Genomic DNA, 17285 nt, shown 5'->3' with positions numbered 1-17285 from the left:
CCTCCCAACCCTTTTCTCTCAAAATCCCTCCACGATGATGCCGTTCTTCGGTCGCCGTCGAAGATGGAGTCCTTACAAGTCAAAGAACTCGGTGACAGCTTGGTGTGGGTTAAACTGGGATGGTTGTCTGAAAGGAAAAAGAAGAGGAAACGTGTGTTGAGGGTAGTTTAGTCACAAAAATAGTCAATATGAGGTCAAAGGGCAACATAGTCATTTAACAACTCAAAATATTATGACCCCACAAAAAATTGACATTTGGGGTGTAAGTGAAATGTAAAGTCACTAATTCAAATATGAGTGCAAACTAAAAACCAAATCCTCATCTAGGTGAAATATGACCTAACCTTAGGTGGTCTGAGTGAAATTAACCCTATAAATAATTATATATAGAGAAGAAAAAAATAAATAAATAAATAAATATATATATATATATATATATATATATATATATATATATATATATATATATATACGGTTTCGGTTCTTTCTAGTTCCTATGGGTTTGAAATCAGAACTAGAACCGTATACTCACTGTTTCGAAAATAGGAACCGGAATCGAAATCGTGAGAACCAACTTTTAGTCACTGGAGTGGATTAGTGGACAGTCTCAACATATAAATAATTATTGAAGATGCATGAATTTTCTCTCTCTAAATTGACAGAATTTCATTACACTTCAAAAAAATTTCCCCTCTTATTCCTCTTTTCTCCTTTCTATTTATAGACCATTTGCATTATTCCAGAGCCTTCTTCACTAACTTCCGCTGCTGGGCTATCCTCATAGTTCAGTGGTTATAGGCCTGAATCCTCTTTGAAGGCCTTTTTTAATCAGTCCAACACATCCTGTCTGCTTTGTGGACGTCAAGATCAGGCCTTTGTCAATTATTAGGCCCATAATTTGTTATGTGAGTTGGATCTGGCCCAAGCCGTCTTTGGCGTCCTCAATTGCCCCCATAATCACTCCCTCATTAATTAGGGTGTGATTATTTAAAGACTCAATGATGACCTAACGGCTTATGATCATTTAACGGCTCAAGACGATTGCGTGGGGCAACGAGCGGTCGGCCTCGGAATTAATGTCCTTTTTTGAAATTCAAATCCCTTCAGCTTCCTGACGTCTCAGCAAATGGGACCATTTTCCCTTTAAATACCCTTCTTCCATGACCAAAGTTTTTCTTGTCGCATCTCTCACATCTTGCTGTCAATCAATTCAATCCACTTTCCCAAGGCGAACGGCATCTTTCCCGGTCAGATCTCATCTTCTCTGGCGAATCTTGTGAAGAATTCTTCATCCTTAGTTTCCTTGTAATATTCTCTGAGGTTAGTCTTGTTGCCCCTCTCCTCCTAAAATCTCTGCATTCTTTGCTAAGGCTCATAATATCTTTCACCATGCCCATCGATCTAGATGTTCTTCGCATGAAACTCCACCTTCCCAGCAATATTCATGTTAGGGAATGCCCCGCAAATGTAAATATCAGAACTGGTGAAGGCATTCTTCCTGGTGAAACCTTATTTTGCCTCAATCATTTAAACATTATTAGATTCCCTTTGCATCATTTCTTTTGTTATGTATTCAATAGGTTGAAGATTTCTCCTCTTCAAGTTAACCCCAACTTTTTTAGGGTTCTATCCGTTCTGTTGCTTCTGAATTGTGACAGAGGTTTGGATCTTGATTTAATCGATCTTCTCATTTGTTACAAAGTTAACAAAAGTAGGTTGGACGAGGCTTACTACCATTTCTATCCTTTCGAGAAGATGTCCATTTGTACGAACAAACTTAAATCTGAAAAAGGGTGGAAAAGAGGCATCGTTGGGGTTCGGGAAGCTTGGTTTGCTCCAGTAGCCAATAACTATCCCATCCCGAACGCCTTTGGCGAATGTTTAGTCTTTTCTTATAAGAAGTTCAAGACTCATAAGGCTGACTGCCCTTGTGAAATTTGCATTCCCCGTTTTTGTTCTTTTTTTTGCAATTCTCTGGGTATTAATTTGGATAATGAACTCAGTTACAACATTTGCAGGGATAGGATCACATATCTGAAGGAACACGTGTTGAGCAACGTCCCCTCTTGTTCGGAGCTTCTCTTTTCTGAAAACCTTAGTGACATTTCAGTCCTCGGTTCTATAATGAGTCAACTCCAGATCCCTTCCTTCAGTAGGAAAAAGGCTCATCCCAGGGCTGTGACAACTCCTGCAGCTTCTTCCTCTCCAGCCTCAGCATCATCCTCTGCTACCACCTCCAGTACAACTCCAAATGCAATAAAATACTAACCCAATCATCAACGTTCCTTCTGTTAATCCGAGCACCGCTCCTCGGACTCGGGGCCCCTCTGCCCCCGTTGCACTCGTTCAAGACAAAAAGCAAGGGAAAAGGGCCCAACCTGACAGTGAGGGCAATCCTGACGACCATCCCCTAACGGGGAGGGTTCGGACTTCAGGGCTGAAAGTGCCCATTCCCCCCCAGATCAGACCGGTCGCTCCTTCTGGAACTGGCACGGCCACTGCTTCTGCCTCTAGTGAGGCTCCATGGACTTCTCGATTCGTCCGAACGGATGGATCGATTATTAAACCGAGCGACACCATGTTCAAAGATGGCTTAATCGCCATGGCCTACTACAAGAACATGTGGTCCCCTAAAGATGTTGAGGTTGCCAAAGCTCTTTCTCAGAAAGAAGTGTTCAGTCGTTTTCCTTTGGCCGCTATGGAGGTAATTTTTACCTAGGTCTTAGTCACCTCAGAAGTATCTTCATTTTACAATTCCTCTGAACTTACGTTCGGCTCAATTAGTGTTCATGTATTATTTTATAAACTCTGTTTGGCATGATGGCCATGCAAAAACATGTTGAGGCTGCCAACGTTAAGGCACGAAAGTTTGCCAAAGATGCTGAGGTAGGTCACAAGGAAAACCAGATCATTAGCACCAAAAATGCTGAACTCATGGTGCAACTGAACAAGGTTGAACATGAGAGGGATGGTCTGAAGAAGGAAGCAGACTCCCTTCAGGATGAGAAGAACGCCCTTCAGCTTGAGAAGAATATCTGGCAGACCGAACGTGAATCGCTCAAGACTGAAAGGGACAACCTTTAGCGCTTGTTTCATGACGAACAAGCGGAGCGCGTGGCCTTTGAGAAAAGGGCTCTAGATGAGCGCAATGCCTTGTTTGGCGTTATTGGCAAGGTTAACAGTGGGGTGGTAACTCTGCATGGTCGCTTCTCCAGAATCGGTGCCCTGAGGTACGCTGAAGGATTCAGAGAAAGTTATAATGACCGTCTTCCTACTGAGGGTCAAACCGGTTCCACTCCGGATGATATTGACAATGAACTCAACATCGATCCTCCAGGAATCTATACTGACCCAGATTCTTCTGTTGCCGAGCATATCTTTGACGAATGCCAAGAGATTGCATTTTCTGGGGTCATTCCTGCCCCTCCTTCTCCTTCTTTGAACTCTCCTTCTCTGTCTGTCATGGTTCCATCTGCAACCACTGCCGAGGATGGAACCTTACAGAATCCTCTGTCTATCGTGGTTCCATCCGCAACCGCTGCCGAGGGTGGAACCCTGCAGAATGAAACAGTGATCCAGTTGGATTCCCTCCCTCACAGTGATGCTGCAGCTACTGATGGGGAAAGGAACGCCAGCAACCCCAAGGGGATTGCTGAAGCTGAATGGGTTGATGAAGCAGAGCGGGTCAATGAGGAGATGAGCATAGCTTGATTGCACTTGTATTTTCTTTATATCATCTTTTTTGTAACTCTCACAGCTCCTTATATAAATGAAAATGACGATTTCTATTACTCATGATTTCAAACTTTGCATCGTTTGTCAATAACTGTTTATATAAATGAGTTGCCACTTTATTTTGCATCATTTGTCTATTACTAATTGGCAAGTGTTTGGCGTTCGGCTCGTAGTGCCAGCTGCCACTTTCCTTGCATAAGTGCCTAGCGCTCGGCTTGAACACCACTGGCCACTTGGCTTTTTACTTTTTGGCAAGTATTTGGCATTTGGCTCGTAATGCCAGCTGCCACTTTCCTTGCATAAATGCCTGGCGCTCGGCTTGAACGTCACTTGCCACTTGGCTTTTTATTTTTTGGCAAGTGTTTGGCGTTCAGCTCGTAATGCCAGCTACCACTTTCCTTGCATAAGTGCCTGGCGCTCGGCTTGAACGCCACTTGCCACTTGCCTTTTTACTTTTTGGCAAGTGTTTGGCGTTCGGCTCGTAATGCCAATTGCCACTTTCTTTACATAAGTGCCTAGCGCTAGGCTTGAACGCCACTTGCCATTTGCCTTTTTGCTTTTTGGCAAGTGTTTGACGTTCGGCTCGTAATGCCAGCTGCCACTTTCCTTGCATAAGTGCCTGGCGCTCAGCTTGAACGCCACTTGTCACTTGGCTTTTTGCTTTTTGGCAAGTGTTTGGCGTTCGGCTCGTAATGCCAACTGTCACTTTCCTTGCATAAGTGCCTGGCGCTCGGCTTGAACGCCATTTGCCACTTGGCTTTTTGCTTTTTGGCAAGTGTTTGACGTTCGGCTCGTAATGCCAGCTGCCATTTTCTTTGTATAAGTGCCTGGCGCTCGGCTTGAACGCCACTTGCCACTTTGTTTTTTGCTTTTTGGCAAGTGTTTGGCGTTCGGCTCATAATGCCAGCTGCCACTTTCTTTGCATAAGTGCCTGGCGCTCGGTTTGAACGCCATTTGCCACTTGGCTTTTTGCTTTTTGACAAGTGTTTGGTGTTCATGAAGGCAATGCTTCTACCAATTTTCTGAGGTTTTGTCAATTTACAATTATACACTCTAAAGTAAGTATTACTTCAAACAAAAATTTATTTTCATTGATAATACCTTTTCAAAGATGTGGCATTCCAAGGCTTATTTACCAGCCTTCCAGCCATAGTTTCCAACACATATGCCCGCTTTCCTATAACTTCCGCAATTCTATACGGTCCTTCCCAAGGTGACATCATTTTCTTGATAATTCCAACTTTTATTTTCAGAACTAAATCACCCAGTACAAAATCCCTATGCCTCACTTTCCTGTTATGGCTATTCATAAGTGTTTGCTGATATGACGCAAGCTTTACTGTCGCAGCATTCCTCTTTTCCTCAAGCAAATTGAGGTTGAACCTCAGCATATGATCATTCTGCTCCTGATTCCATGCTAAGCTTCGAACAGTGGGAACTTGATGCTCCACCGGTATTACTGCCTCGGTACCATATGCCATAGCAAACGGGCTCTCCCTAGTCGGTCGCCTCGGTGTTCATCCAACCACTTCCCTTTCTCATCTTCAAGCTTTTTCTTTATGCAAGCGAAGATCGTTCTATTTGTGATCTTAGCCTGACCATTCGCCTATGGATGGTTGACCGCTGCTAACTTCTGATTGATTCCATATTCTTCTAGTAACTCTCTCACCTTCTTGCTATCGAGGTTAGTCCCATTGTCCATGACGATTGATCTAGGTACACCAAACCGACCAATGATATTACTCCAAATTAAACGCCTCACGTGAGTCTGAGTGACACTAGGGTACGGTTTTGCCTCTACCCATTGGGTGAAGTAATCTGTTGCGAGCAGAACGTACTTATTTTGTGACCTGGCGGTAGGTAACGGGCCAACCACATCCATTCCTCATTGCGTGAAAGGCCATGGTTTGGCCATTACGTGCAAGTCTTCTGGTGGTTGGTGGATCAGGGGTCCGTATCGTTGGCACTTATAGCATCTTCTCGAAAATTCCTCCGCGTCCCGTGACATGTTCGGCTATAAATACCCTTGTGTCAATGCTTCCCCCCTGAATGATTGCCACACGCACCTTCATGAATGGTTCGCAGTATTTGCTGAGCTTCTGCAGGGGTTACACACTTTAGATAAGGTCCTAAATAAGACCTCATGTACAACTGGTCGTGTACCACGGCATACTTCACCACATTCGATTTGATCCTTCTTGCTTCATCCCTTCGTTCAGGGAAAACACCATCTCGGATATATGCTATAATTGGATCTATCCAGCTTGGCTCATACGGTATGACGTTTACCTGCCATGAGTCCAAACTTGACGACTCCTCCAATATAGATGGCTGGCACAACACACCAACTGGAATCACCTTTGCCAATGTCTCACCCGAGCTCGATGCACTGTAGGACAATCAGTCGGCATCTTTATTGTGCTCCCGCGGCACTTGCGTGAACTTGATCTGATCGAAATTTCTGGTCTCGTGCATAACGGCTGAACGGTATGCTTCCATAGTCTCATATTTGGTACCATACTCCCCAGTCACTTATTGAATGATCAGCTCTGAGTCATTGAAAGCAACTAAGTTTTTGACTTTTAGTTCCTTCGCCAACCTTAAACCAGCCAATAGCGCTTCATACTCCGCTTCATTGTTGGTTGCCCTAAACTCAAGCTTAATTGCTTGGCTGAGCACAGTGCCCTCTAGCGTTTGCAGTTTGACCACGATTCCTGCCCCCATTTGATTTGATGAGCCATCAACGAAGAGCTTCCATGAGGATTCTTCCGAGCGTGCCTCTAACTCTTCCACATCACACTCTAGTAAGAAATCAACCACTGCTTGCCCTTTGATGGCCGTTCGGGGTTCATATGTGATATCAAAAGAGCTTAACTCTATCGCCTACTTCGTCATTCGCCCGGACAGATCGGGCTTATGCAGGATCACCCTTATGGGAAATGTGGTCAGAACGACTATTGGATGGGATTCAAAGTAGTGCCTGAGCTTCCTTTTTGCGTTCACCAAGGACAAGATCACTCGTTCGGCCTTTGAATATCTTCGCTCTGGCTCGGCTAATGTTTTGCTTACATAAAAGACTGGGAACTGCTTACCCTCAACACACCGGATCAGAATACCGCTGGTTGAAACGCTAGACACTCTGAGGTATTAGAAGAGTTTTTCACCTGGCTCTGGGGCATTCAAAACTGGTGGGTTCTGCATATATTCTTTCAGATTGGTTAGTGTCTGCCTCTGCTCATTCCCCCAGGACTGCTTTCTGTGACCTCTAATTATATCAAAGAATGGTTTACACCGATCAGATAACTTGGAAATAAACCGACTCAATGCCGCTATGCGTCCGATAAGAGCCTGAACTTCCTTAATAGTGCACGGTTCTGTATTGTTAAGCAAAGCTTCCGCTTGGGTTAGGCTGATCTCAATCCCTCTGTTGTTGACCACGTGGCTAAGGAACTGCCCTGATCCCACGCCGAATGAACACTTTGTCGGATTTAACCTCATTCCATACCTTCTTAATACATTGAACACTTCTTACAAATTCTTCAAATGATGTCCCTTTTGCTTGCTCTTTATCACCATATCGTCGATGTATGCCTCCACTGTTTTGCCTATTTGCTCCTTAAAAATTTTGCTAACCAACCTTTGGTATATAGCCCCAGCATTTTTCAATCCGAACGGTATGACCTTGTAACAATAGATCCCTCGTTCAGTGATAAAAGAAGTCTTTTCTTCATCGTTCAGATCCATAGGAATTTGATTATAGCCTGAATAAGTATCAAGAAAAGTTAACCGCTCATATCCTATTGTAGCGTCCACCATTTGATCAATCTTCGGAAGTGGAAAGCTATCCTTCGGGCAGGCCTTATTTAGATTAGTGAAGTCAATACAAACTCTCCATTTTCCATTCTTCTTCTGTACTACGACCACATTTGACAACCAGCTCGGGTATTGTACTTCTTGAATGAACCCAGCCTCCAACAATCGGTTTACCTCCTCAGTAATGATCTGGTTGCGTTCCGGGGCGAACCTCCTCTGCTTCTGCTTCACAGGCCTGACGTTCGGATCAACATTAAGGGAGTGACAAGAGACAGAATGGTCGATCCCTAGTATGTCTAAATGGCTCCGAGCGAACACATCTGCATTTTAAGAAAGGAAATCAATTAACTGGCGTTTTTCCTCATCTGAAAGTCGCGATCCTACTTTTGTGGTTCGGTCTGGCCTCAAATGATCAATTTGAACTTCAACCAGAGGCTCTTCGGTCAGCATCGTGGGCTCCTCCTCCCTGCTCATGCCGAGGGGAGGTTCTTGTAATTGCTATTGGGCATCAACAGATTGGATGGGAACTTTGCCCTTGCCTGCGGCCTTCAGGGTCACTGAATAGCATTCCTTTGCAGCAACCTGATCCCCATGGATATCAATCACCTTGCTCCCGTCTGGGCTTGGGCACCTCATCACTTGGTGTAGGGTTGAGGGGACTCCTTGTACCCTATGGATCCATCCTCTCCTCATCAACAAATTGTAGGAGGGATAGATCTCCACCACCACAAAACTTTCGACCAAATCCCTCTCAGCTACTCGGACCACCAATTCTACTGTGCCGATCGGTTCAACTCGTTTGCCATCAAATCCCAACAACGGATTTCCAGTAGACTTGAGCTCCTCTAGCTTAATTTCTAGCCAATCAAAAGTGACTCTAGGCATGATATTCGCACTGCTACCCGGATCGACAAGCACTCTGCGTACCAAGCATTCTACCACTGTCAAACTGACAACCAAATGATCCTCATGCAAAATCTGAACTCACATCAGGTCTGTCCTATCGAACCGTATCTACATTTCGAAAATAGGAACCAGAATTGGAATCAAAACCGTGAGAACCGGAAAAAACGATTCCGGTTTTCACGATTTTGATTCCAATTTCATTCCATGGTTCCAATTTTTTTGTGCACCCTTAACAATAACACAGTAATAATATATATAACCCAAAAATATTATAATAAAAAACTGAATTATTTTACCTCCAGAGTGCATGAATGATCCCTGAGGCTTAGAGAGAGAGAGCTCTCGGATTCGAGACCAGAGGGCAGAGATTTGAGAATAGGAAGTTTCAAGGGTTGCAAACTACATATTTATAGACACACTAGTACATTGGTTATGTCTTTACTTACCTGTCAAGCACGGTCAAAGTTATTAATAAATGCATCTTTCCTTTGTATTGACCATGGTCAAAGACACAAGAAACAGGTGTTGCCTGGGCATAAAAAACAAAATGTTTAGTATCTTGTGACATGAAATATTATGGGAATTTTCCAGTAAAGTGGTAGTAACAACAGTATATTACACATACATGAACGTAGTTTGCATATTTACATATACATGAACTAAGTTCTATTTTAACCCTTTAGTAAGCTTAAATTATAGTTTTGCCCCTAAATCCTATTTTATGTAAAATATACCTAAAGAAGAACTTCTACAAACTCTAGAATTTTGTCAAATAGCACTTCGAAACTATTATTTTGCCCAATAACTAGGAAACACAACGCGTAGCCTACAACGAAGAATAGAACAACTTAGATCTAGAATTATTCAAATACAAAATGTTTTAGAAGCAAGAAGACAAAGATTTTAGTTTATGAGTAGAATCGACCTTAATAATATAGATAATTTTATAAAAGGACTAGAAAAAAATCTTGATTATATTAAAGAACAAGTAGTACAGAATTCTAATCCAAATAATTTAGATAATAAAATAATACTAGTAGCAATTAAAGATATCAATAGTGATATTAAAAATATTACTGAAAATCAAAAAATAATTATAGACTATTTAAAATCTATTAAAACCGATATTCAAAAGCTATTACAATAGTTTTATGAGCACTAGTAATCCTGATTATCTAACAGCTTTAGCAGAACTTTATAAAATTGAAAAAGAACCCATAGGATTTACAAGTTTTAAGACAGACGTACAATCAACTAATATACATATTAGACAAAATAACTTTTTAATCTAGTTATCTGAAAAAGTTAATAAACTAGAAAAAAAGTTGGAAGTCATACAAGAAAGTATTCCTAGGGAATCTTCTAAAGAATTATCTGAATTATCAGATAAAATAAAAGATATAAAATTATCAGCCTCTAATCACTTTCCACCTGAAACCACCAAGCGTGTAAATTTATTACAACCTCATAAAAAAGTACTACAATGACCATTATTCTTAGAAAAGCCAAAGAAATAATGCGAGTAGAAGATTTATATGATAATGAACATGATGCTAAAAAATATATAGAACAAAGAATGAAGAAGGTAAAAAATAAAGTCAATCTTTATTCCAATAATTTACTAGACTTCCAAAGCAAGATATATAATCATTTTAGCCAAAGACAAATAAGTATAGTTAACAATCAGTTAGTTTTAGACCTTATAATACCCGAAGCATGTCAAGAGTTAAATGAGAATAATTTACGACTTATGCATCTCGGTGTCATAATGATCGGAGTAATAGGATTAAACAGAATAGAAATAGGAACTAGAGCACTTGTTTATATTTATGATGATATATGGAATAACCATCAACAAGCACAAATAGCCAGCGCTGAAATAGATTTAGCAAACAACGCAGTAATAGTAGGATGCATTCCCAATTTCACCATGACTACTAGAGAATTCAGTAAACATATAAAGATAGCTATATCCACAAGAGGTTACAATATGACAGGACAATTTGACAACTTATTAGTGAATACTTTATTTATAGGAAAGACAGTTAATCAATATAACTTAAAATTCAAAGCTCAATTTAGTGAAATAGTTAAACCTTTTAGTAGTAAATATGTCCAAATGATAGAAGCTAGAAAAGTAAGTAGTATTACCCATGAAGGAACAGAATGAAAATTACATAACCTTACTACTACAACAAAAAAGATACCTGAAAGTAATAGGATATATGTTCAAAATAGTGGAGAAGCTAGCATACAGTTTAGTAATTATAAACAACAAAATAATTTAGTGGATGATACCCAAGAAGATTTTTTAACCACACTCATATAAATCGAATCTCCTGAAGAAATAAATGTTTTTTTATGATCGATTAGAAGCTGAAATATTAGATAAAATAATGCATGACTTTGATAATCTTGAAATAGAAGATTTGAAAGAGAAATATCCTGAGCCAAATTATCAACTCATAGAAAGCATCTATCTAGGCGAAGGAAATAATAATGATATTAAAAGAAATATATTAAAAGTTGGTTTTGACTTCTTCTACACGAAACACGAACTAAACATCCTAAAAGAAGAATTAAATGTTAATGAAGAACAAGTAGAGCATAGAGAAGGAAAACAACTAGAAGGATCTACATCTATACCTACAGGATCAGTAGATCAAGAAATGCATAATGCAACTAGTAGTACCAATAAAACAAATGATGAATATCTCACGAGACAAAAATTTTAACCTACACAAGAAACATACGTAGAAAATAGAAATATACCAGACATGTATACTTGGACACCACATCGTAGACGATATGATAATATCCCAGCACATGATGCAGGAACTATATTAGATATATCAAGACACGATCCCCAAGATTGTTCAAGAGTAATCGACGATTGGGAACAAGACTGTATTAGAACAGCTATTCTAACTCGGTTTGATAATTGAACACAAGCCTTAACTTATTGTGAAACTCTATTAAGATGCATAATTCAAAACTGGTGGCAATCTTATAAAGTTAATTATGTTAATGATTATAACATCCTAAAAGATAATTTTACAATTCAACAGTTTACTAGTTTAGTCAAAAAGGTATTACTAGGTGAAGATAGATTATTAGAAGAAACTCAAATTAAGCAAAATGAAGCCTTACGCAATCTAGAGTTATTACAAATCTGTGATTTTTGATATATAAAAGATTATAAAGTTTTTTGAATATTTCGCCGCTATAGGAAAAACCGGAGACCTAACCTTATTAGATAGATATCTTTAGAAATTACTAGGAAGTGTAGGAACTAAAATTTGGAAAAAATGGTTAGACAGCCCTAGAAGAGATAGATTAACTATCGGAGATAGAGTTACCCATGTTTATGACATGTTAAAAAATGAGTGTAGACAACGTAGAGAGTCCAAGTAAATTAAGAAACAATTTTTTGATGTATGTAAACAATTAGACTTTCCGCCACAATATGGTTGCATGCCTCAAAAAACTTTCAAGAAAATATAAATTACGAAAAAGTAGAACCTATAAAACTTATAATAAAAAACCACCATATTTTAAGAATTTTAAAAATAACCCAAAACCATTTCGAAAACGACCTTGGAATAAAAAATGAAAAATAGTTAAGGATAAAAAAGATAATAAGGACGATAAAGATAGTAAAGTTACTACATTACCCACAAAGGAACGAAGCTGCAAATATTTTATTTGTGGAGATCCAGGCTATATAAGACTAAATTGCCCTTATAAATATAAGCAAAACCCTATTAAGCAAATATAAGAAAAAATCAATATACTTGAAGATATTGAGGAATAGATAGAAGAATTATGTGAGTTAGAAAGTGTTTATGATTCCGATGACGATAATGAAAGCATATATAGTATAGAGAGTCTTGGTAGTGAGGATGGTGAAGATCTTGAACAAGGACTTCATTTTATGGAAGATTATATTTGCACTATGAGTAATTCTGTATGTCATTATGAGTTAGTTAAATTTCATTTCTCGGATTACAACTGTAAACAATGTAACTCTTTCATTAAGGAAGGATATTATTGTAAAGATCATTGTAAAAACTTATTATGTCACGACTGTTATAATAAATATGAAAAAAAGTTCGAAAATACATTAGTTGAATCCATAAATTCAATATATAAACTGTCTAGTTTAATCCAATTTCCTGTAACATTGGAATTTAAAGAAAAATTAGTCCAAACTTCAGCTATGTTGGATACTGGAGCATCTAAAAGTATAATTAAAAGATATTTAGTACCAGAGGAAACATTAATAAAATTAAATTATAATGTTAATATTAGTCAATATAATAATGAAAAACTACCAATAACTCATTGTGTCCAGAATGTTCCTATAGTAATTAATAATGAGAAATTTGTTTTACCACAAACCTATGTAGTTAATAATAGTCCTAGTACTTATGATTTTATTTTGGGGTTAAATTTTATAAATTCACTCACTGGAGAATTCATGTATACTCCTACAGGTTTACAGTTTTTTAAGAAAGGAACATTTATTCCATCTAACCCTTCTTGTACTCCTCAGAAAGAAAAAGGAGTTATTACATATATCAATACTTTACCTATGACTGAATTAGAAGAAAAAACAGAAAATTTATTTGTTGTAACAGAATTTGTAGAAGATGGTTCTGAAGCATTAATGTTTCTTAGTCACTTAGATGAACCAAAGATTTTACTCAATAATAAAGCTATATTAAAAAATTCCAAATTAAACATTGATAATCTTATATGACTAGCTGAAACTACTGAGATTTTAGGAGAAGATCTTTAGAAATATTGGTTTAAAAATAAAATTGAAGCTAAATTAAATATAATAAATCCGTTCATAACTATAAAAACACAAGATAATCCGTATACCCTAGATGATCAGGAAGAATTCCAAAAATAAATTAAAGAACTGTTATTGCTAAAAGTAATAAGTAAAAGCAATAGTAGACATAGAAGTCCAGCTTTTATGGTTAGAAATCATTCCAAAATAAAAAGAGGAAAAGCCCGTATGGTTATAAATTATAAACGATTAAATGATAACACATACGATGACAGTTATAAAATTCCTAATAAAGATGTGTTAATAAATCGAATACAAGATAGAAAATGGTTTTCTAAATTTGATTGTAAGTCAGGATTTTGGCAAATTCGTATGGCTGACGAATCCATTGACTGGACAGCATTCACATGTCTTAAAGGACATTATGAATGGTTTGTTATACCATTTGGATTAAAAATTGCACCACCGGAATTCCAAAGAAAAATGGATACTATTCAATAAACATTTGAAATTTTGCTGTGTTTATATAGATGATATTTTAGTTTTCAGTCAAACTAAAGAAGAGCATATGAAACATCTTGAACTTATATTCAATGAATTTATAACACAGGGACTCATTATAAGTAGTAAAAAGATGATATTAGAAAAACAAGACATTGAATTTTTAGGCTTGTACATCAAAAACAGAAAAGCAGAACTACAATCACATATTGTTAAGAAGATACTAGATTTTCCAGATAAATTAGAAGAAACCAAATTATTACAAGCATTTTTAGGATTATTAAATTATGGTTGCAATTTTATCCCAAAATTAGGACAGTTAGTAAGACCATTGTATTCAAAATTAGGTAAACATGGTCAAAAATATTTTAATACTTAAGATATAGAACTAATTAAGAAAATTAAATCTTTAGTCACTCAGTTAGAACCTTTATAACTCCCACTTAAAAAAAGTTATAAAATCATTCAAACAGATGTATCAGTTCAAGGATGGGCAGGTTTACTTCTTCAAAGACCTACAAAAGAATCTTCTCGAGACAAAGAATAAATTTGTCACCATGCGAGTGGAACTTTTAATAAAGCACAATCTACTTTACCCTCAACAGATCTAGAAATTCTAGGAGTAACCAACTCTATTGAAAAATTTCAGATATTCCTTGATAAATAATTTCTTATAAGATTTTATTGTGATAACATAGTTAAATTTGCAAACAAAGCAAAGCAACAGAGAACGTCTGCAAAGAAATGGATTTCCTTTATTGACTGTATTACTGGAAGAGATTTTAAACCCATATTTGAACATGTCAAAGAAAAAAATAATTATTTAGCAGATATTCTATATCGTTTACTAATTGATTGTTAAATTTTGCAAGAATGGAAATAAAGAGCAACAATAGCTATAGCCTTATACCAGGCACTTCTAATCCTCTTTTAATTATCCAAAACCCAGCTCAACAGTTCCATACTAGACATAATCTTTTCCCTGACCAAAAACTTATTTTAGATAATATTTGATTTTCTAGAAATAATCCCGATAGAACCCTCGTTAGAAATCTAAATACTTTAAGTGAATATTTTATAACATCTAATCAAGCTTACCAGAATCTCCAGAAAGAACACCAGATTCTTATATCATAGTATAAAAAGTTGAATTTAGCTTATCAAAAAGCGACAGCAAATCCAATAGAACTAACTCTTTCTGAGCAAAGGACTGATGAAGATGAACATTTTCAAAAAGTTCAATTTCTGCAGGTACAAACCAAGTATGCCAGGTTATTACCCACGTTCTCTTCAACCTACAGAGAAATCCCGAGACAACAAGTTGAATTTTTCCCTGATGACCTCAAGGATCTTATCCTTGAAAAAGTCAAGTCTGAAGGTTTCAAGGAATGGGTTGATATCCAAAACTACATCAGAAACAACAATCCACCCAAAGGAACCAGATATAATTATTTTTTCTTACGATTTATACAAATAGGCAACCTCATACCTATAGCCATTATTTTGTTAGACGTAGACATTATATCATTCTGTCCTTTTGATATAACCAGAAAAACCTGTTTCTCTACAAGAACAACCATCTGTTATTTAAGCAAGTTGCTAGAGTTAGGAATGATCTACAGCGTCACTATACCAAAAGACATACCCTTAGAATACCTAGATTGCTTAGGTAATTTTCCCAATCGATTAAACCAAACCATTGTTTTTGAACAAAAACTTACCAAAAATTTTATGCCAGAAAGTCCAATTCTCCTTCAAATCCACAGTATTCCCCCAGAATAGGTAAAAGATGGAGCTATAATTTTAGGATATCATCGAATTTATATTCATTATGATCCCACTGAAGTCAAGGTTTTTACCCAACATGTTGATTTTGTAAATAACTTTCGTAATGAGATAGAACCAGCTACCTTTAACCATTTGGTGTACTACAAAAGCCTATCGTCAAGTTAACCCAAGCTATAATCCTGGTTTCAGACTCTACGATCATAATATCAACATGAAAATTTTTGTTAAAGCAAGAATTCCTCATGTCATTAAGTCTCCTCCAGAGATTGAGATATCCCCAGAAGTTGAAGAAATAATAAATGAAGAAAAGATGCTGTTGGAACAGTTCGAGCTCGCATACAGAAATGAAGAAACCAACTCTCTTAACAGCACTGGTGCGTATTTGGCCCACGTACACAGAGATGACAACCCACTAGATAATGTTTCCGACAGAAATTTGTCCAATATGCAAGAATTCTAAAGGTATGCAAGAAAAAACAGATTCTCCACAGTATAAAGATAAAAGCGGCTTCAGCATTTAAGAAAAGTAGATTCTTAACAATGTACAGATAAAAACAAATCCACCGAAAATAGATTCTCAACAGTAAAAGTAGATTAGACTCTCCCGAAGCCGACATCAATAGTTCAACAATAATTCAGGCCATCTTATCTCTAAAGCATCTCACATCTCAATTGTCTATCCAGCAGTTTCAATCTAAGCCGAAGATTCATCTCTCTCATTTCCTATAAAAGGAGCTTCTCTTCTCAAGCAAAGATCATCGAGAGTTAATTAGTGCAAACATCGAGTTCTAAGAGCAATCAAGTCAAAAGCCCTCTAGCATTCCAGCTTTTAGTTTTCCAGTGTGTTTTCTCTATTTTAGAGTGTTTTCTTTCTGTAAAATATTGTATGAGAATGTATCCATGTACAAACAGTGTGTATCCATGTACATATTTCCTATGAAATAAATTATCCAGTTTACTTTTATTGTAAGAATTTCCTTATCCCTATTTAGTATTGTAAGTACTTTCGGGCAAAAGACTTCGGTTGTCAAAAAGATCAAATATATAAATTTTATTTAGCCAGACAGTGTAGATCTTAGAATTTTCTTGAATCCAACCAGTATAAGCAGCCTTAGTTTTAATTTAACAATTTCTTCTGTGAGTTGACTCGAACTGTTGACTTGTTGGCCCGTTCTTTGCTGGTGTTTAGGCATTTCTACAGGGCATTATCAGAGCGTTATCAGGTTCGACAGTCATTTCTGTGATTTAATTGTTATTTTATGTAATACCCTTATTTCTCAGAAGGATATAATTAGAATTTTTATTATTTCTTTTATGTGCATTTTAATGTGATTATCTGGTTATGTGTTTAATTGTAGTTATTTATTTATTTTATTATTTGCTTAATTGATTAATTGTAATTATTTTAAATTATTTGTTTAATTGTTATTTAATTTACTTAATTGATTTAATTGGTGTTTTTAATTGACAGGTTTTATTTGATGTCTTGTATGACTTAATTGATTATTATTTGTATGTGTCGTATATAGTTTAGGTTTAGGTTTTTATGTTATAGGGTGATGTAGCCGACGTATAGTTTGGTTGGATTTAGAAGTAGGGTTAATAACAGCCTATATATATAGAACAATATACATCTGCTGGGGTGGGAAAACCCTATTCACGTAGTAGTGATTTGAGAGATAAACAGAGAGGGTCTTGAGAGATTAATTAAGGGAGTTGCTCGTGGTTTGAGCTAAGAAGCAAC

The sequence above is a fragment of the Cornus florida genome, unplaced genomic scaffold (genome assembly GCF_030987335.1).
Source record: "Cornus florida cultivar Cherokee Brave unplaced genomic scaffold, ASM3098733v1 CherokeeBrave_3.0.0_Hap2_Chr05, whole genome shotgun sequence".
In the NCBI taxonomy this organism is placed as follows: domain Eukaryota; kingdom Viridiplantae; phylum Streptophyta; class Magnoliopsida; order Cornales; family Cornaceae; genus Cornus; species Cornus florida.
This window is presented reverse-complemented; position numbering follows the sequence as displayed.